The sequence below is a fragment of the Canis lupus genome, chromosome 2 (genome assembly GCF_048164855.1).
Source record: "Canis lupus baileyi chromosome 2, mCanLup2.hap1, whole genome shotgun sequence".
NCBI classification, from domain to species: domain Eukaryota; kingdom Metazoa; phylum Chordata; class Mammalia; order Carnivora; family Canidae; genus Canis; species Canis lupus.
Window position 1 is genome coordinate 21,547,949 of NC_132839.1, and position 21,840 is coordinate 21,569,788.

The 21,840-nt window shown below is 40.1% G+C and overlaps 1 long non-coding RNA gene across 2 annotated transcripts in view; it reads left to right on the forward strand.

The window, feature by feature from the left end:
• The first annotated feature begins 1,095 nt into the window (after positions 1-1,095).
• The window catches only part of LOC140613991 (uncharacterized), a 293,774-nt gene continuing 273,029 nt past the window's right edge, over positions 1,096-21,840 (forward strand). Inside the window, exons 1-3 of one of the 2 annotated variants that reach the window (XR_012014906.1) lie at positions 1,096-2,105; positions 7,487-7,643; positions 13,752-13,940. This is a non-coding gene — a long non-coding RNA (uncharacterized lncRNA). The remainder of the gene's footprint in view (positions 2,106-7,486; positions 7,644-13,751; positions 13,941-21,840) is intronic. The other variant, XR_012014907.1, reaches the window with a different exon arrangement.

Sequence of the window (21,840 nt, forward strand, 5' to 3'; positions counted from 1 at the left end):
CGCGTGCGTGTGCGTGTCCGTGTGTGTGTATACACGCATTATCTGGTGTGTGCCTCAAATGGAGCCTTTTTTTTTTTTGCTCCTGTCGCCGTCCTGCGTGTATTAGTGTTATGCAAATAGAATCATCCTGCTTGAGTATTTTTTGGAGGGGGAGGGGATGAGCCTTTTAAATTCTTCTCCCATCTCTTCTCGGCAGTCTTTCCCCTGCGTGTGCATTTACTGCGATGGCTTTTCCGGGGGTGGGGGGTGTGCATGCGTGCGGGGTGGTGGTGGTGGTGTGCGGGCAGTGGGCGTGTGCCCCAGCGTGTGGCCGAGCGTGTAGGGCCCGCGGGCACCTTGCGAGCGATGCGCGCTCCCCCCGGGTGTCCCGCGTGGCCGGGCCCCGCCCCCACCGCCCTGGGGTTCTCGGGGTGACCCTGCGCCCATCCACGTACGTGCGCCTGTCCCCCTGCCTACGCGCATTGTCTCTCTCCGTAATCCGCACGTTTCACATATATTCTCTTATCTTTTGGCAAAGTGCCTTTTTTATTCCCGGAAGAATATTTATTGATGTGATCATCTGAAATGAAAAGTGGTCTCCCATGAAGGAGATGGAAGAGAAAGGAGTGTTCATCTTTCTTAATAGACGGGGCAGAGCCAGTTGACTGGATCACAGGGTCTCTCCGCACTTTCTGCGTGTGTCTGGGTGCGGGGGTGGGGGCAGGGCCGGAGCGGGGGAGGGGAGCGCAGGCGCCTCTAACGGGAACAAAGATGGGCCATCGCGCCCCCTCGCGGCCAGGCTTCGGGTTGCGCCTCCCGGGCCGGCTTCAGCCACAGGAATCCTGTCATTTCCTCCGTTAAGCCAATCAGCAGCCGCGTCTCAGACCCGGCCTCCGGCCGCCACCCAATCAGCGGGCGCCATGCAAATCGCCGCTTCCGTCCCGGGGACCCGCGGCGGGTCCGCGTCCTCCCCGCCCTCCCGCGCTCCCGCCCGAGCAGCTGCCGGCCGAGGGGGCCGTGCCGGGCGCCTGCCTCATGCATATGCAGACGAGCTGCCCCCGCCCCGCCCCGCCCCGCGCCCCCCGCGCCCCCGCGCCCCCCGCGCCCCCGCCGCGTCCGCGCGCCCGGCCGGGCGCTGCTCCGAGCTGCGGTCCCGGGCAGCTGCTTCCCCGAAGGAGGCCTGCGCGCGCTCCTGGAACGCGACAGGCAGAGGGAGGAAGGTACTCTCCTTGAAATCCCCTCGAAGGTCAAGTTGGAGGCTTGCGGAGCCGGGGCGAAAGGCGGCGAGCGTGCCTCTGCGGGTGTGCAAGGGAGGCTCTGCACGCAGGACGGTTGTGAAACGTCTCTCTCCTCCCAAACACCGGGTCCGTTGCTCTGAAACACACAGTGTGCTTGGTCACGTCCAAAGGCAGGACGCTGGTAGACGGTTTCGAGAGCCCAGAGCTACAGCGTGGATTTGTCCTGGACCTCGGGCTACACAGCTTCCAAAACTGCAAAGGATTGGAGATGAGCTCGCACGGCGTTAGAGCTCCCTAGTGCTGGAGAGAGTGGGGGGCGGGGCGGCTACAGACCTGCCGCAGCGCCCGCCCGCGCAGTGCCGGGGGCTTAAGCCGCGCAGGTGAGCCCACCTGGGGCACAAACGCGCACCCATGAAAGGAAAACCAAATCCCGGAAGAAAAAAAGACCTGGGAGTAGTAGGTTGCTATTGTACTTCCATCCAGACCCTGGTTTCCGGCCTTTCAGAGCCACCGGGAAAGGGTAGGCGAGCTTTGGACACTGCTCAGAGCTGACCTTGAGGCGCACGCAGGGGACAGGTGTCGCTGGAGAAAATCGCGCTTTCCATAGTGCTTTGAGATCCTCTAGTGAGAGAGGGGGGAAATGGTCAAGTGGTCTTGTTTCATAGATGCCCACTTGGACGTAGGACTGTCTAAAGGACTTTGTGGTGGGAATTGAGTCCGTTGCCCCTCAAATTTTATGCCATGGAGAAGTGAGTAGAGGGTGCAAGATTTGAAATATTTCGTCATCATTTACTCATTCAGCACGTGACCACGGAGTGCGCATCGCATGCCAGGCACGCAGCATCCCCCTTCGCTGCGAAGCACCCGTGTATGCGCCTGGATTCTCAGGTGTGATGGAAATTAGGGAGAGGAACAGGGATTTGGGGATGGTTTTGGCCCTAGAGTTGCCCATTGTCTTGCAGAAAGAGGTGACAGGAAGGACAGATAAATGTGTAACATGGAGCATGGAAACGTCTTAAATCTCTGTCCGGAATACGGTGAATTCGTATATTGGCATATTCCTGCAGTGAAATACTCCGCAGCAGTTAAAAATGAATAGTTTGTCTTCAAAGCATGCTGGATGAAAAAAGCAAATTGCAAAAAACAAAAACAAAAAAAAACAAAAAACAAAAGCCCCAAAACAAACAAAAAACAAGCGTGGGATATTGATGTTAATATTAGCAATGATTATTGTAAAAAGATTTTTAAACCCTTTCCAAATATAAAAGTTGTTACGTAATTATGTATACAAAATAGAAGTATACAGACATGTCCTGCCACCTTCAGGACAGAGGATATCCCTGGGAGAGAAGGATCCTTGCACCATATGGGCTTGAGCTATATGAATAAGGTTTATTTCCTTAAAGAAGAAAGGTGGGGTGAGGGGAGGAAGAGAGAATTAGAAAGATAAGAGAACATGGAGAAGTATGGGAAGACTGTGTTGAAGTGGAGACATTGAAGCTAACCGCTTGAAGTGACAAGCAAGAGCTAAATGGGAATATTCAAAACATGAGAAAGAAATACTGAAGCTTTTGCACTTTTTATTTAATTTTTAATATCCATACTGTAAAATTCACTTTTGGGGGGTATAGCATTCTATGAGTTTTACTAGTGCAAGGAGTCACATAACCATCCCCACAAGCAGGAAACAAGAGTTCCATTACTCGCTCCCCAAATGCCTTTGTGCTAGCCTTATTTATTTATTTATTTATTTATTTATTTATTTATTTATTTATTTATTTATTTATTTAGTGCTAGCCTTTATAATCAACCTTTACCATTTGTAGTCACCTCCCCTATAACTTTAAATGCTGAAAACCACTCCATCCCTATAGTTTTGCCTTTTTTCAGAATGTCATATAAATTGAATCATACAGTATGTAGCTTTTTCTTTGCGTCTAATTTCCTTCACTTAGAATAATGAATTTGTCTTCATCTGTGCTGGGTTGTTAGATGTAGTTAGTTCCCATATAATTTGTCCCTTTTGACTGCTGAGCAGTATTTCATGGCATGGACATACCACAGATAGTTTCTCTTTTTTACCAGTTGAAGGCCATTTGAGTTGTTTCTGGTGTACAGTCTTTTTTTCTTTTCTAAGTAAGCTCTGTGCCCAACGTGGGGCTTGAACCCACGACCCTGAGATCGAGAGTTGCATGCTCCACTAAGTCAGCCAGGCACCCCTGGTGTGCAGTTACTTGATTCCAGAGAGTGGACTCATTGTTGTCTAGGGTGTTGTCATGTATAATGTGGGTCTTTTATGACTGGTCATTGTATTATATTGTTAAATGTCTTCACTTATTTCCTCCAGAGGTGAAATCTGTAATCTGATTTAAGGACCGTGCGTTGTGAGCTAGGTATGGCCTACTCAGCCAGATGTATAGAAAAACATACATGTTCACAGTCATTTGGAATTGCCCTATAACTAATTTAGTTGTGAGTGCAGTAGGACGTACTAACTAGAGACTCTGATGGTCAGTTTGTGTGAATTTGCATGTATGGCTGATGACCTAACAGTTCTAACTCTGAGCATCTGTGTATTTCCAAGTGTGCAACTATGGCTTGTTTCTAAATATTTCCTTAAATCCTATTGAAAGATGGACCTTGGCCTTTTGAGATCCAGCTTGAGCTTCAGTGGCAGGCTGAAGTTTCCATGTATCTGATTCAAGATGGTGATTTATATCACTATTCCAGGGGTTCCAAACACTTATAAGGATTCTGTGTAGTTCCAGATCCTGGTCTATAGTGTCAGTCCTCAACGGTTTGGTTTCTTCTTGTTTGGTCTTCTGGTTGTTTCTCACTGGGACCCTGAGAGACTGACACCTGGGCTCTATAGAGTAGGTGCTGATTCAGAAATAGAGTACACCTGTGGGGTTATAAACATTTCTTAACATATATGCCTCAGAGTTCCAAAGCCAAATATCAGATGCTTGTGAGTTATCTACTACTTGGAGCCTTATTGGATTTATTTACTTTTAAAACCTGTAGCCCTGTAATGGTTATTTGAAAGCTGTTTTGGTCAAAGGCAACTGGCCCTGTTTTAAGGTTCAAGGTGGAAATGAGAGAACCAAACATTGTAATTTGACTACTCTCTGGATGTGGGTTTGAGTAGAGAAGAGGACACTCCCAGCTGTAAAGAGTGATTATGGTGTTGTGATCAAAGGTACTGTTTCTCATCCTTGTTCCGTTGCTAAAACAGCCCGGAATTTCTTTCTTTTTTTTTTTTTTAAAGATTTTATTTAATTTATTTATTCATGAGAGACACACAGAGAGAGGCAGACACAGGCAGAGGGAGAAGGAGGCTCCCTGCAGGGACCCTGATGTGGGACTGGGTCCCGGGACTCCAGGATCACGCCCTGAGCCGAAGGCTGCAGCTCAATGGCTGAGCCACCCAAGCATCCTAACAGACCGGAATTTCAATTTAAATTGTATCCAGGGGCTACACTGACACTTTGCAGGTCATCCTTAGTCTTAGTTCTAATAATTAGCACCACCCTTTGGTAAATGACTCTAGAGACAAAAGTTTCATTTAACTAGTCAACTAAAGGACCAGTTGGTAAAATAGCCACTTGTAATTTACTTTGGATACATGTAAGGAGAGGTTATAGAGGTGACACATCAAGAGCTAGAGCGGCCACATTTGAGCTTTGTTAAGGCTTGTGAGACCTTGAGAACAACCCTATCTTATGTGTACACAATTTTCTTGCTTACAAAAGGGCAAAGGAGCAAACATGTTGCTATTTTTTGTTTTAAGATTCCCCCAGCAAGAAGCACTTTATGAGCTCCTCTTCTCTTCCGGGTGGTTTGGCTGGTCTAATAATTGAATTGATCTAAGACAGATGAACAGGAGAAAAACAGAATCCATGCCTACAGGAGCCCCGTAAAAATATGAGACCCAAAGGCAGCCAGGTAATTGAGGCTTACATAACATCCTGAGCAAGGGAAAGGGATAGAGATGTTCGACACAGAGGGACAGAAGGCCATTTACTGGAAGGCAGAGAAGTTGTTTGGAAAACAAAGGTTAGCCTGTTATGCAGATAACTTTCTTGGGTAAAAAGGTATCTCTGATAATAGCTCCTTTCCAATGTAAATTTAGGCAGCTGAGGAGGAGGTAAAGAGCTTTTCCTGAATCTGCTGGGTTTTGATTGCCTTTAGCTCAAAATAATCCTTATGCCACAGAGACATATTTTGGGGTGGCAAATCTGCTCCCCTTTGAGGCATAAGTGAGTGCCTTATCATAATGTAGGAATAATGACATCTCAAGGCTTGTATGATGCATTCACAATCAAGGAAAGTCCCAGAACGGGGTTGACTCAGCAGTACCTGACCAGGATGCTTAATGCAGTGATGAATACCTTTGCTCCTAGGAATTAAATATAGAGGTGCCTGGAGCTTGTGTAAGGTTCCCTGTGCCATTTGCAAAAGGTACTCAGAGAAAAGATAGGCTGATTTTAATTTTGATGTTTTAATCATCGGTTTAAGTACATTTATGATTTGCTTTGCAAAATGTCAACAGGCATCCCAAGTGGATAATATTTTTAAAAGATTGAATTTCTTATATTTATTCTAATATCATTTCAAAAATATGGTCATTAGTGCCTACAGGTTCATTGGTTAGAACAACCCACTCAGATGATTATTTAAAAACATCTGACAACACTTTTTGTTATTTTCCACATTGTCCCCAATTTTCACTGATTAGAATTTTAGCAAGATAGATCTAAAGGCTTCATTCTAGTTCTGATACATTTAGGAAGGGCTTCAAATAGCATTCCTATCTACAAGATGGCCCAAGGACACTCTGAGAAGATATAATTTATTATCTGATGTATTACATATGCATTTCATGTTATAAATAATATTATGCTTTTGTATATTATATACCCAACTATTGACAAAACACTTTCACATAGATTATCTCATTTCATGTAAATTATCTCAGGATAACCTTCTATGAGGACTGTGAAAAGGATAAGTTTGTTCTTCTTATTTTATGGTAAATGGTATGGAGGTTCAGAAATATTGAAAACAGCTCGCTTTTTTGTAGAGCTTTTTCTTTGTGCCAGGCAGTGTTCTAAGAACTTTCCATGTTTCAATTCATGTGGTCTAGATAGCAGCTGTAGGAAGCACATACTCTTATTCTCCTTTTCCTTCTATTGACTGAACTGCAGAGGTACAGAGAGAGAAAGTAACTTGTCCCAAGCTACAGAATGAGTAGGTAGTGGAGTCCCCTGAGAATCCACCGGCCTGGTTCCAGACCCCAGTGATTAACCGGTACACTCTCTACCCAGTCAGAGTTCAGCAATTTGCCCAGGCAATTTGGCCACTAAGTGTAGAATCATTAACTTCCAACATGGGTTTTCTGATACCCAGTCAAGTGCCTTTCCATTGTGCATTTGGTTCTAACTTCTCTCATTGTCTTTGCTTTATTGTGTCCCACGTTTTACTACCTTATGGACATCGCATATTTCCCCTAATGGAATGTGAGCTTCCTTAGTGCAGAGAAGAGAGAATGATTCCTTTTCTACATGGACTCTCCTTTACCATGTCTGGAAATTGTTCCAAGATAGAAGGAGTCGCTTAAAATATATTGAATTGAATCGAAGTTGTGGAACTCCTTGAACATTTTAGGCCTGAGAATTTGCAGCTGGATCTTTGGTGACATAAAAATGGTTGACAGGGGCACCTGGGTGGCTAAGTCAGTTAAGCATCTGCCTGCAGCTGGGGGCGTGATCCCAGAGTCCTGGGATTGAGTCCCACATTGGGCACCCTGCTCCGTGTAGAGTTTACCTCTTTCTCCCCCCTGCTTGTGTTCTCTCTCTCTCAAATAAAGAAAATCTTAACAAAAAAGAAAGTGGTTGACAGTGGGAAAGGGGCAGTGATTAAACCAGGGAAAAAGGGAAAGAATTGATGTGATAGGAAAAAGTGCGATAACCATGTTTATATAATCCTTACTATGTGCCAGACATTTTTTACATATCAACCTATACGATCCTTATGACATTTTATTATATCCTCCTTTAATGAAAGGGGAGAATGAGGCACAGAGGTTATATGACCAACATATAAATATACATGTTTCTGGGTGTGTACGTGTGTAGAAGGAGAGAGAAAGTCATGTACATTGTTGCCCATCTCCCTATCTCCCACATAACAATTCCCAAGGGTTTCCTGGTATACTCATTTGACTTTCTTTTTTCTTTTTTTTAAAGATTTTATTTATTTATTTTTAGAGAGAGAGAGAGAGCGTGCGCATGCAAGTAGGGAGAAGGGCAGAAGGAGAGAATCTTAAGGAGACTCTTCGCTGAGTGTGGAGCTGGATCTCACGACTGGAGATCAAGATCTGAGCTGAAACCAAGAAGCAGCCACTCAACTAACCGAAGAACCCAGGTGACCCTATCTATTTGATTTTCATCAGATATTTTCTATCCTAGATGCCCTACACTACTGACTTTTCCTCCTCTAATCTCTGCAAAGCACCACACCTATCTTTCTAAAATATGTATCTGATTCTGCTCTTTGTATTAAAACATTTACTGGGATCCCTGGGATCCCTGTGGCGCAGCTGTTTGGAGCCTGCCTTTGGCCCAGGGCGCGATCCTGGAGACCCCGGATCGAGTCCCGCGTCGGGTTCCCGGTGCATGGAGCCTGCTTCTCCCTCTGCCTATGTCTCTGCCTCTCTCTCTCTCTGTGTGTGTGTGTGTGTGACTATCATAAATAAATAAATAAATAAATAAATAAATAAATAAAAATAAAATATTTACTGATTTCTCATTGCTAAGAGGTTATGTGGCCAGCCACATCACAGCCCTGTTTTACATTTTCATCATCATTTCAGCCTCCTTTTCCCAGGCCTTTTATTATGATTGTATTTAAACCCTTCTTAATCCCTGCATGGACCATGTACTTTAATTCTCCTGTGGCTTGTTGGGAAGGGAGAATTTTTCTTTACCTTTCAGAGGTTCTTTGGCTGGTCTGAGAATTAGATTGACATGAGACAGATTAACAGGAGGAAATCAAATCTAATTTTGTATATACAGGAAGCCCACATACATTCAAAGGAGAGGAGGACAGCTCACAGGGCAGTAAGAGGAGCTGGTGACTGGTAATTAGATGTTTGCCTTGCCATACAGATGGGTCACTCAGATAAAATTTATCTCTGGTAGAAACTCTCATTCTGAAAAAGACTCCCAATTTAAATTCTAGGAAGTTAGGGGAGGGCAAATTTTCTCTTTTGCCCGCTTGGTCTTGATTACCTTCAGCTCAAAATATTTCACGTGCCAAAGTGGCAGAATTTGGGGAGATTTGTTCTAAGCTTCTTCATGACTTAATCCATATTGTCCTTTCTGCCTAGAATGCTGTTCCCCCACTTTTTATCTGGCGAATTGCACTTATCCTGCGGGATGGAGTTCAAATGTATTTCTTGATGAAGCTTTTTGTGATCCTATAGATAGAATTAATATATCACTCCACTGATATATTTATAAAGATCTACTGAATGCTTAAGTCCTGCAATTATTATTATTGATGAAGAGAATGCGATTCAGAGGCTTGTCCAATATCACTTGCATAGTAAATTTTCAGACAGATATGCCTGACCCTAAAACCTATAAATGTAGCCACTTTGTTTTGTTTCCTCCTTTGATAGCCCATATTAGAGTACATATCACTTTCTCTTCAATAGTATGAACTCCAGAAAAACCAGTTATTTACTTCACATGCTTTCTGCCTAGTGCAGTGTCTGTACTATATAAGAAGCTCAGAGAGAGAGAGAGAGAATGAGAGAAGAAGCTCCATGAACACAGGTAAAAGACTGAATGGATGTCCCTTACCTGGCCCATTGTATCCCACACCACAGATCATACCCCCACACTACTGACTTCTGCAGTGGCTAGCCACAAAATTGACCATCTTGGCAGCTGTTGCCAGTGAGAGTCTTTATTCAACGTATTTAATAGGTATGGCCAGAAAATAATGGCAAGGTACAATTTATTCTACAATACTTGGGCTGCAGGTGCTGTCTTTTTTGTTTTATATTTCTGAATGAATCAGAACTGGCTTGAATCTTATCTTTATGATAGACATAAATATCTATGTTATAACCTAGGAGTATCCCTTCCCTTATTCAGAAATATTTAAGAATCCTATGAGTTTACGGAGGTCCCACAGAAAAGGCCCATGGCTGCTCTGGGCCCAGGAGAACTCTTGTTGGGGCCATTGTGGCATTGCTTCCGGGTACCACATGGTGCTACCATAGATTTCCAGGTCAGGATGCTTCTCTGATGAGCATTTCCACAGGACATGCATCTCAGTGACCATCCTTTGGGTTTGTGTACTATCCAAGGACATGCTAGGTGGTATCCACTGTCCACAGTCAACCCCTGGAGATTCATCCACAGGGGTCTAGCAGTCTTCCCTTTCCCTTACCCCAAACAAAGGATCAATTCCTCTTCTTTTTCTGACAACGAAGCTTGTTTGTTAATAGAAAGATCCAGACCACAAAGACACAAATGTATATTTACCTCCATAGTCTAGAAACACTTCCCTTCCTTTATAAAAATTCCTTCTTCCAAGGACAAATTGGAAGACTTCATGGTATCTTCTTGCTAAAGGAGCTACAACAAGATCTTCACCAGGTTGCCCTTTTAAGTAGTTAAATCTTTAGTGGGGTTTCCAGTTGAAATAACAAAAATGTACTTAATGGTACACATAAGTGATAGTTGTTCTTTTTAAAGGAGTCACTTGCTGTACATTATTGTAGTTTGCCACCATCATCTCAACAGTTTTTTGATTCCACCCTCAGGTTTTCAGAGCCTGTAGCCCAATTTTTAAAAAATCATTCCCAAAGAGCACAAATATTTATGTTTGAAAATGGATTTGATTTCGGAAAGAGTCCAGCGTTATTTGGCTTAGTTTTGTGAATAAAATCAGCGTGAAAAGCTGCTTTTGGTATGAAAGGAGGTGAAACTGTAAGGTAATACCACTGATTTTGTACGTCTTAACAAGTCCATAAGGAACTTTCTGAGTATAGTGTCATGGATGGAGGGTCAGGGAAGTAAATATCTAGCTTCCAAAAGTGACTACAGTAAGAATGGTACAATCTGAATACAAGTATTCTGGAATATTTGTGACCAACAAGTGTCATTATTGTCTACGATTCTATAATTTGCATATTATGTCCAAAATTTTTGCTGAAAATAGCAATGGACTAGCGCTTCTCAAATTCCATGTGAACAAGAATGCTCTAAGGTATTAAAATGCAGATTGTGAATCAAGAGCTCTGGTGTAAGCCCAAGATTCAACATTTCTAAACAGCTCCCATCCAAACATGATGGTCCAGGGACCTCTCTGAGTATCACTATCCTAGACTCTCTAAATAGCTCTCTTAAGCAAGTTAAATCTTGATTTGCCCATTGATTTTGGTGCCCACATTAAACTACACATGAGTTTGTTTTTTAGCAAAATATTTCTTTATGTTCCTATATATGAACTTTGTGTCAGAACAGATAATTTTCTGTGTACTTTATCAATGAAGATGCAGCAGTGACCCCATGACATTTTCCTTAGATTGGGTATTTTCTTTATTCAGAACATAACAGACACTTCCATGGGGAAAAAAATGATAAAGTAATTTAAGTGTTCAACTTCACTAATTATTACATGGCAGTTATTATCACATGAGAGAAAGCAAGGTACATTTTGATATATTTAAAGTTGTTATTTCTGATTTGACAATTTTTGAAACTGATGTTACAAAAGTTCTTTTGCTAGCTAGCTAAAAACAAAATCCTATTTCACAGCTAAAATGTAAACAGCTAAGATGTAATCGGAGGACTAAATTTTCACAGCTACAAAAACACAGCTGTGAAGCATAACTTTAGATTGTAATAAAACCAAATAGTTCTGCATGCTAATAATGGATATTACAAATAAAGATGAGAATGACTTTGTTAGAATTTTTAGTATTTAAATACCTTCGCTAATGTTACCTGTTTAACTGAGAATGTTCTCAAGCTACCTGCCACATATACATCTATTGAATGTCTAATATATAGATTTTGCTAGGATCTAGTGATACAGAGTTGCATATGATAAATCATTCTTTCAAGGAGTTATTTTGTATTGCATAACATGTTCTGTGTCAGTTCGTTTGAGGATCTTTTTTCAGGTTATAAAACTAGTGCATGCAAATTGGAAAAATATTAGAAAAATACAAAAGAGAATTACAAAAAGCAAAATATACATTATTAAAAGACCTACCACTGTTAATATTTTATATTGTATTTAAGTTTCCACTGACCTAATTCTAAGTATTATTATTTATGGCTTCTTGGTGTGCTTTATTATTATTATTTTTAACGGTGGAAATAACTCTTGCTGGTCAGTGTCAAGGTATATTGCAGTTGAATTTTTATGCCTATGTTGGCATGGGCTGGATTTTGGAAACCCACAATAATGTTGTATATGATGTGTGTGTGTGTGTGTGTGTGTGTGTGTGTGTGTTAGTATGGAGACTTAAAATTACTAAGGAATTGGAGCAGTGGCTGGAATGCCATCTAACTCTGTAGATACTACCTTTATGATATAACTGATAGTGTTTATATCCCTAGAGTTACTTATGTGCTTATTATGTTTTGCTTTCGGTTTTGTGATAAATTTCTTAGATTGTGATAATTTTTTTTAAGATTTTGTTTATTCATGAGACATACACACACACACACACACACACACACACACACACAGAGGCAGAGACACAGGCAGAGGGAGAAGCAGGCTCCCTGCAGGGAGCCTGATGTGGGACTTGATCCAGGATCTTGGATTCATGACCTGAGCCAAAGGCAGATGCTCAACCACTGAGTCACCCAGGTGCCCCAAGATTATGATAATTTTAAATTGGGAGTCAGTGGACCTAGTTCTTTACTAAAACCTGTCACACATTTTTATCATCTGTAAAATAAGGTACATTAACTACATATCCTTGGTTTTCTTGATGTCTTGAATTTTAAAATTCTGTGGCTATTTTTATTTATTTTATTTATTTATTAAGTTTCCTTTTTTTAAATTTTTATTTATTTATGATAGTCACACACACAGAGAGAGAGAGAGAGACAGAGACACAGGCAGAGGGAGAAGCAGGCTCCATGCAGGGAGCCTGACGTGGGATTCGATCCCGGGTCTCCAGGATCGCGCCCTGGGCCAAAGGCAGGCGCCAAACCGCTGCGCCACCCAGGGATCCCTATTTTCAAATTTATATCTTGTGTGTAAATAGATCTATCCTCATAGATCCCTTCATATACTTTTTTTTTTTAAATAATTTTATTGAATACACTGCAAGGGAGCGGTAAGCAGGACAGCAAGGGAGAGATGGTTTGTGATATGTTCGTATATTTTTGATAATCACCTGAATCAGTGTAAACCTAAAGTTTCTTTTAAAATCTATAATTTGGAGGTCCCTGGGTGGCTCAGTTGGTTGAGCAGCCAGCTCTTGATTTTGGCTCAGGTCATGATCTCAGGGTCCTGGGATCAAGTCCCACATTAGCTCCACCCTCAGCAGGGAGTCTGCTTAAAGAGTCTCTCTCTCTCTCTCTCTTCCCTCCTCCCCACTTGTACTCTCTCTCCCTCCTCCCAATAAATAAATAAATCTTGTAAAAATTAAAATCTATAATTGGAATAATAATCTAGAAAAGAGCTTGTCAAATTATTGCATGTAGGCTAAATCTGACCCACTGACTATTTTGTAAATAAAATTTTATTGGAACACAGCTACACCTATTCATTTGTGTATTATCTATGGCTGCTTTAAAGCTATAAATGGTGGAGTTGAGTAGTTGTGTTAGGGACTGTATTTACTATCTGAACTGTCATAGAAAAAAGCTTGTTGATCTTGATCAAGATTAATGATCTTTTGGATCAATAAATGTGCTTTTCTTTGGATACTCAGAATGACTATGAATAAGTATGGTATCTTAGTTACAGCAGCAGGGGATATAGATATGGAAGACATTGCCTGGGTCATATAAACTAGCCCCTGGTTTTGTAAAAAGGGCTTTTTCCTAAATGGAATTTAGTTGGGCTTGATTTCCAGAGGTCAGCTAGATCTGCATCAGATAAATGCCGCATCTGTTGTCATGAGAGAAACTAGAGTATCAGAGTGAACTCTTTAAACCTGCAAGATTCATCTTGAATGACTCGGGCAGAAGCATTTTCAATTAATATAGGGACCCTTTGTAATAAAAACCAGGCCAGGAAAGCCGTGAGCTTTTAATATCGCAGGGTTAGAGGTACTATTTCACAAGGAATAGGGGCCAAAGTCATGTTAATAGTTGATGTACACATTTCTCATGAAGATTAGATAGGGCCTTGCTCAAGTCTTTGGAAGAAGATGAACCTTTCTGTGATTAGGGGTGTAAACCTTAAAGTATTTGGCAGGAAAGTGAATTGCAACATTACTGGTGAAAAGTGTCCTCACTGACCTTGAACTACCCACCTTTTGCATAGACCATGGACTTGGAGGAAGCTTAAACAGAGACAGACCTCTCTGAATTCCTAATGAAGCCTGAGACAGCAGAGTTTGCAAAGCAGAAGATGGACCAGACCCAGGACTCAGTGGCGGAAGAGTGGTTTGTCCTTTTTTGAGAGGGGCTGAAGAGAAGACAGCTGAAAGGACCTGAAGACGCTTGGGAGAAGGTGAGAGAAAGGGAGGGAGAGTGTCCTCTTGGAATCTCCTCCAGAGGCTGAGATAGAGGGACCTTGCCTCCTCTGGTACTGTGAAAAGTCTACATAAGTAGACGTTCATGACCTCAAAGATTTGGATCCTTTGCTGCTTTGGGACACCCTGCAAGCCTTTGGTAAAAGAATGCTAAAATATCTGTCAGGGTCTAGTTGGTATTCTGGTGAAAGAGTTCTGGAATGAATTCAGTTTGAATCTGAATAAATACCAATCTGCCCATTTGCAGACCACCAGGAAAAGGGCTGCCCAGCCTGAGTGTTCAGGGGCTCCTTCCTCTGATTCTTCATTCCTTTGCTGAACAGAAAGGACACTCCTGCTCTCTGCTCCAGAGAGCTTAAAACTGTTAACTGGGTGGGAAATTATCAGTTGTTTGAGATGATTGGAACTGAATTGAGGTTTTCTTTGTGAAGCAAATAGAAGATTTAAAAGATTATTGAAAATAATTTAATTTTCAAGAGAAACTGAAGCATCTTGTATCAGCAACAAATAGAAAAATTAACTTCTCTTTTTATTTATTCCTTTCAGCCTTTTTCTTGTTGTCATGGCATTAATTACTCTGATGTTATCACAGAGAGTGGAAATGTACTAAACCCTTTTCATTTAGAAAATATTTTAAAAATCACTTCCTGAGGTTCAGATGATTTGGGAGAAAAATTAAAACTGAACTTTATTCAGATGCTTGGGCTTTCTTTTTCTTTTCTTTTCTTTTCTTTTCTTTTCTTTTTCTTTCTTCTTTCCTTCTATCCATCCATCCATTTTCTTCATCTGCTGGACCAATGTAACAACATAAGCTGACAGCCTGAGTTGCCTATTATATACTGGTAAGATCAACACACTAGGCAGTATTATCCTGAAATGTCTAGAAGAATTGTCCTCGATAATAATGGCTTCTGGGGAAAGATTGGTAAGTCACTTGCATGTTTTTATGTTTAGGCAGAGTTTGACCTTCAAATAACGTATTAATTTAAAAAAGTTTATTTAGGGAGGCTTGGGTGCCTCAGTCAGTAAAGCATCTATCTTACTCTTGATCTCAGCTCAGGTCTTGATCTCAGGGTCATGAGTTTAAGCCCTGTGTTGGGCTCTGCTCTGGACATGGAGTCCGCTTAAAAAAATTCACTTAATGAAAACTAGTCAAGCAAATACTCTAAGTTATTAAGATAAAAATATTAGGCCGAATCACATGAACTTGCTGATATTTAGACATCTTGAACTAAGACAATGGCAATTTTGTGTTTCAAGCTAATACATAGATAGACTCTTGAGCATTCCCCCCTTGTTTTTTAATTTATCCTATTGCAGTTTTCCAAGACAAAAAAAAATGTATTCCTTTCTCCACTCCTGAAAGAAGAATCTAGCATAGTATTTCTAAAGATCTTAGATATCCTTACTGGCTTTCTCTTACTCAGTTTTCTTTTGTTTTTTTTTACATCCATTAAGCCCTAGAGAAGAGAGGGTTAGAAGGTGATGTTTTGAGCTGAGTTTAAAAGGAGAATAGCAGATTTTCTAGGTCCTAGTAGGGTCTTCCATAGAATAGAGAGAAGGGTCATATGTGGGTGATGTGTGAGACTACAAACCCAGACCATCCTGCCATGCAGTGTTCTGTGAGGAGAGAGGCCCTCTCAGGCAGTCATAAGTGGATGTTTAGGTTCTGCAGTCTTGAGGGTCATGGAGGAAGGCCTCTGTGGCCAAGCTTTGGAAATTGCCTTGGAATAACTGATATGGGCCTGGTCAATATAATGTATTGAAGACTGATGGCCTTTTCTCAAAATTTCTGGACTATACTCTTATATAACCCTACAGAGTGTTCCTAAAACATGATTCAGTTTGAACTTTCCTTCCACTTTAGCAGGTATAGGCAGAGCCAGATTAATTTGTGTGTGCTTGCACTCACTTGTGTACATGCACACATTCTCTCTCTCTCTTTCTCTCTCATACACACACACACACACACACACACACACATGCACACACAGTTGTTTCCTGCATCCATGTGTTGTGGAGGAAATTCATACTTTTTACCTGAATTTCCTACTATACAGATGAAATAACTGATTGAACATTTTACTTTCCTAGTGGTTACGTTGCATAATAGATATATAACTTACACTTGTCTTTTCACTTGACTTTTATAAGGTGAGAATCTAATGAAATTTTATTTCTGATACTCTTTTTCTCCTATCCCTCTTTTCTATCCACCTTTAAAAGTGTAGAATAAACGAGAGGTGAGAAATACAACTTGAAATGATACTGAGCATTCTTTAAGCAGTAAATAGTCGAATGAGTGGTAGAAGGGAAATAATTTGGTATAGGATTTGTTACTATATGAAGTTCATCTATTCCACCACTTAGTGCATTGCTTTCTACCTTTCCATCTCTTTGGATTACCTTCAGTGCACAATCATTTTCCTGCTGATGGGCTGATCTTAATTTTCTCTGGAGAGAAATCTGGTTTTGTTTATTTGTTTCCTGAACTTCCTCCACCACCTCTCTCTCTTTTGTTTCAGGAACAAATTCTTTCAAATTTCTTATAATGTTTTCCAGTTATCAATTTGTCTATTTATCCTTTCTATTAGGCCATCACTGAAGGTTAAAATGGGCACAAGTCTCAAGTGTCACGATACTCTACTGGATGTATTCTGGCTGTACAAGACTTTTTTGCTTAGGTCCTTGGTTTATGATTCTTCATTCAGTGTTGAGCTTTACTAATTTAAAATATATTCACCATAATTCACCATAATAATTCAAGACAGACCTAGTCAGGATCTGAGATTCACATTTTTTTATAGTGCTCTTCAAGTGAAATTTTGGGACTACTGGTCCATGATCAGGCTGTATGACCAATATGAATAAAATGGAAGATCACAGTGTGATTGGCTGAATCTTTCACGATTTTCTGAACTGTAATTTCTACTGTAGGGCTCACATATGGTGAGAATTTTTTTTAAAGCCCCAAGTGGAATACCTAAGATACAGATAAATTTTTTTTTTTTTTGTCTCTTCAAGGTATAAAAAGTAGTCTGGGAAACTGGCCAACATACTGACGTTTCTTTGGCATTATTACTTTTTTTTTTTTTACAACAATGGGAAGAATATTTATTATTGGGATTATTCTAGGAATTCTAAGAACTATGGCAGTCATAATCATTTTGATTCAATTTTTCTGTCTGGTTCTCTCTGAATGTGATGGGATAGAAACAGCTATTCATTTTTCAACCTTTTATGTTTTTGGAGGAGGGTAGTTCTTGTTTATTGGCATAAAAGGTGATTCCATATGTGGGTATTATTTAGGGGGTACCCTGAACGTGTCTGGACAGAGATGTTTCCCACCGTTTCCTTGCACTCCACCTTAAGTAATTCATTTCCATACGTTGAACATATTTTTTTCTGCTGTTGTCCTCTCCTAACAATTTAGTGTAATTAATTTCCATCAGATTTCTTTATTCCTATTTTGAACAGATTCAACCAATATCAAAGATGTTCAAGGCATTCAGTCTAATGAAAAAGGAGAGGAGAGAACACAGGGAAGAGGAAGGGATATTCATCATGTTATTTTACTGTGTGAATGTTTCAAACACATATATTAGAGGCCTCATGGGTTTTCCTTCTTCAAAAGAAACTTAAAAATCATTCTAAAACCAATTCTCAAGCGTAGCATTAGTTAATGGTGGAACACTGTTTTCCTGTTACTACATGGACACTTCTATTAGAATTTAAGGCAAGGTTTTCTTTGATTATAAAGATGGGGACCACATTTGATGTGAAATATCTCTAGAGTATTTATCAGTAACTTGAAGGTGCTTAGCTACATTTTTTAATATTTGTATGATGATTATATTCATAGAATCTGCTCTTTTGTTTTTTTTTTTGCTCTTTTGTTATCATTGACATTATTGATGCCTCTAAATTTTTTGTTTGATAAACTATTTTCTTCTTATTTTTTCCTCAGCTTTGTTGAGATTTAATTCACACATAACATTGTTTAAGGTGTACAACGTGTTGATTTGATATACTTATATATTATGAAATGATTGGCACCATATTGAAACATGAGCTAACATCTCCATCACGTCACGTAATTACCATTTCTTTTTTGTGGCAAGAACATTTCTGATCTACTCTCTTAGCAACTTTCAAGTATATAATACAGTATTGTTAACTACAATCATGCAGTGCGTTGGGTTTTTGTAACTTATACATCTTATAACTGGAAGTTTGTACCCTCTTAACAACTTCTCCCCATTTTCCTCACCCCTCAGGCCCTAATAGCCACCATTTTACTCTCTATTTCTATGAGTTTGATTTTTTCTGGATTCTACATGTAAATAGTATCATATAGTATTTGTCTTTGTCTAACTTATTTGACTTAGCATAATGCCCTCAAGGTCCACCCATGTGATTGCAAATTGCAGATTTCCTTCTTTATCATAGCTAAAGAATATGTTCAATTCTTCTAATTTCTCTTTTTAAGATTTTCTAGTTCCACATTTGTACACATTTGAATGCTTGTGTTTGATCCCTAGAAGTTGTTAAGTGTATGTATTTCAATTTGAAAATACACCATTATGTTTATTAAGAACTAATTCAAAATATTATATAAAGATGGCAAGGTTTTTATTTTTGTATGTATTTTTTTTATCTTAGTCTGGTGGGAAATATACTAAAAGATTCTAATTTTCTGCAATGGGGAGAATTTCATTTAGCATCTCATTAATATTGGTTCCAATCAGAAGTCTGAAATTTAATCCTTGGATTAAATAAATTCCTTGTTTTTTCTTTTAGCATGTTGAAACTTATTCAGTGTAAACGCGTGTTTTACTGTAAACTAATGGAGTATGTTTCTAGTGAGTAATTTGGTAACTGTCTAGCTTGTGTTCTTACAAGTACAAGTAGTATTGTGAGCCTGGTGGAAGTAAGAAGAATGCTGTACTCATTTTCCTATATCCAGAGCCTCGCATGATATCTAGTATACTCCAGGTGCATCCCCTGACATGTTGAGTCGATGACCTAGTGGTGATAGAATAAGAGTAAATAAGGATGATTAGGTAAGTAAACATGGCGTGGGCATAAGCAAATACTTCATGAAACCTTTGTGATTTTACCCATATATTCAACTATTGCTATGAATATACTACATGAGAAATAATACAAATTTGAGTATACTTGCTTACAGAAGTTTATTATTACACATTTTGATCTTCGGTGACTTATTTATAGAGAAAATTTAAAAGGAAGACTGATTTGTTGGGAAGATGATTATTTTAAAGAATGTGAATGTATGACTTTAAAAGTTAATCCTGTACTATTTGGTATTGTACTCTTAGTTTTCACATATATTTATTTATATAATCTCTACAACTATATTGCAAATCTGGGCTTTCAGTAGCTTCCATTCCCCACATATGTAAGGAGTCAATAACATTTATCAAATGTTACTATTAGGTTCAGGGTTCACGGAGTGACCTATATGACCTTCTGTGTTTCCCCAAATGTAAAATTTGGAGAATAATACTTTTTCTACACTATTTATAAAAAGTTTGTGTTTACGCTTTGGGTCTTATATTTTGTAATGATATAAATTGAAATAAGAATGAGCATCTTGGCAGTTTAACAACTAAGTGTTTTAACATGTACATTTGAAAGAGCAAGGTATAAAGCCTTCTGCTTTTTTTTTACTGGCATTGGAAGCCTGGTTTTGCTACACCTTCTACCTTGGGAATGATGTATAAGTTCTTTGAACCTGCATATGCTCTCCTATAAATGGCTTTTGTGATTTTTTCTTTATGGTGGTATTGGGAGGTTAAATTTGATAACATGTAATTCTTTTTTTTTTTTTTAAGATTTTTGCTTATTTATTCATGAGAAATACAGAGAGAGACAGACAGAGATGTAGGCAGGGGAAGAAGCAGACTCCCCGCAGGGAGCCTGGCGTGGGACTCTATCCCAGGCCCTGGGACCACGCCCTGAGCCAGAGGCACATGCTCAACCACTGAGCCACCCAGGCGTCCCATGATAACTTGTGTAATTAATAATATTGTGCCCAACACAAGGTAGATATTTAACAAATATGGGCATTATCACCTGCCCCGGCTTTCTGTCTTGTACTTTTGGCAATTTGAATGACTTCATAGCCTCGAGTAAAGTTGGTCTGTCTTTAATGAGCATTTTCTCATAAGCTCAGGCCTGCATTTCCAGTCACCTTCCAGAGATCTATACATTGTATCCTTGCTTGCCCCTATAACTTGACGTGGCTCAAACCAAATTTAACTTTTCTTTTCTTTTTTTTTTTATTTTATTTTATTTTTTTTTCAAATTTAACTTTTCAATTCATTTTCTCCCCTTCCACTATTCCCTATTTGTTATTTAAGTCACCATTCCATAGTAACCAGTCCAAAGAGTTTGGGCTAAGTTTCATTCACTTTGTTTCTCTTATGCTCTACATTTAATTTGTTGGAATTTGGGAAAACTGATTTGGCATATCATAGTAGAAGACCATTTCCTCCATCCCCCAACAATGCCTGAAGGATGTCAATTGCTGGGTGAGGTCAACATCTTTCAAGTCTGGCTAGATTTGCCCACAGCCTCCAGGTTCAAAACCCTCTCCTCAGATAGTGCCGGGTGAACCCTGACTCATTCTTTTCTGGCTTTCTGATGTAGACTCCTGGCCTTGTACTCTAATTTCGGATTAAAAAAAAATTCAGATAGGCATGATACAGCCAATCAGATTTCAAGTTTCTTTGTAATGATCATATTCTATGTTGTCACCCACTTAACATCTATACATTTACCCTTACTTTATTTGTCAAGTTTAAAAAATGAAACTCATTTGTTATGGGTTGAGGATTCCTAGTTTTACTATGAGAGAATTTATATAGTGTTACCAATCAGTCCATGAGATTTTTTTAAAAAGATTTATTTATTTATTTATTCATGAGAGACACAGATAGAGGCAAAGACGTAGGTAAAAGAAGAAGCAGGTTCCCTGCAGGGAGCCTGATGCGGGGACTTGACCCCAGGATCCCAGGGTCACACCCCGCGTGGAAAGCAGACGCTCAACCACTGAACCACCCAGCTGCCCCTAATTAATGTTTTTCAAGTTTGGTTCTCTTAAAGGAAATGCTATGCCCTTCTTGACACTCAACCACTGAGCCACCCAGGCGTCCCAGTCCATGAGTTTTTATTTTACCTCATATACATCCTATACTGGAAGAGATGGGGAGAATTCCTCCCCACGTGTCTTATCAAGGGAGAAAAGCTTTCCCAGATAACTCTTGGAAGACTTCTCTATACATCTTATTAGCCAGGACTGGGCTACTTTCTTCTGCCCTGGTGCACATGTAACCAGGTAAGTGAATATCTGTTATTTTTAGTCCCTATATTTGTTAGGAAGAAAGGGGAAGGTTGGGAAGGCTCTCAGGTAGGTGTTTAAATCCATTTTGCATTTCTGCCAAATGTACTTCTCTGAGTACATTTCTAAAGAAAATGTCATCACTCTGGTCTTAAACTTTCAGTAACTTTATTACCAGCTCATACAGTATATAATACAGCTCTTTCTTTCATCTTCTACTTTACTCTCCCATGACTGTTTAGTGAATCCTCAACAGCCCCAACTTGTCCCTGTGTTGGCACCTTAGCTCATGGCATTTCCTCCTCTTAAAATCCTGTCTGCAGTCCCACCAAGGGCCGACTCACCCCTATGGCTTTCCACTGCATGAGGCCAGCTCAGTTACTCTCCATCAGCTGGGATTTCTCTTTTCTCTCAACTTCCTTAGTGCTTTCTGTCCACTATAGAACCTAACCACTCATGGACTTATCATTTGAGTTTTGATCACTCACAAAAGCCCACAAAGGTACAATTCA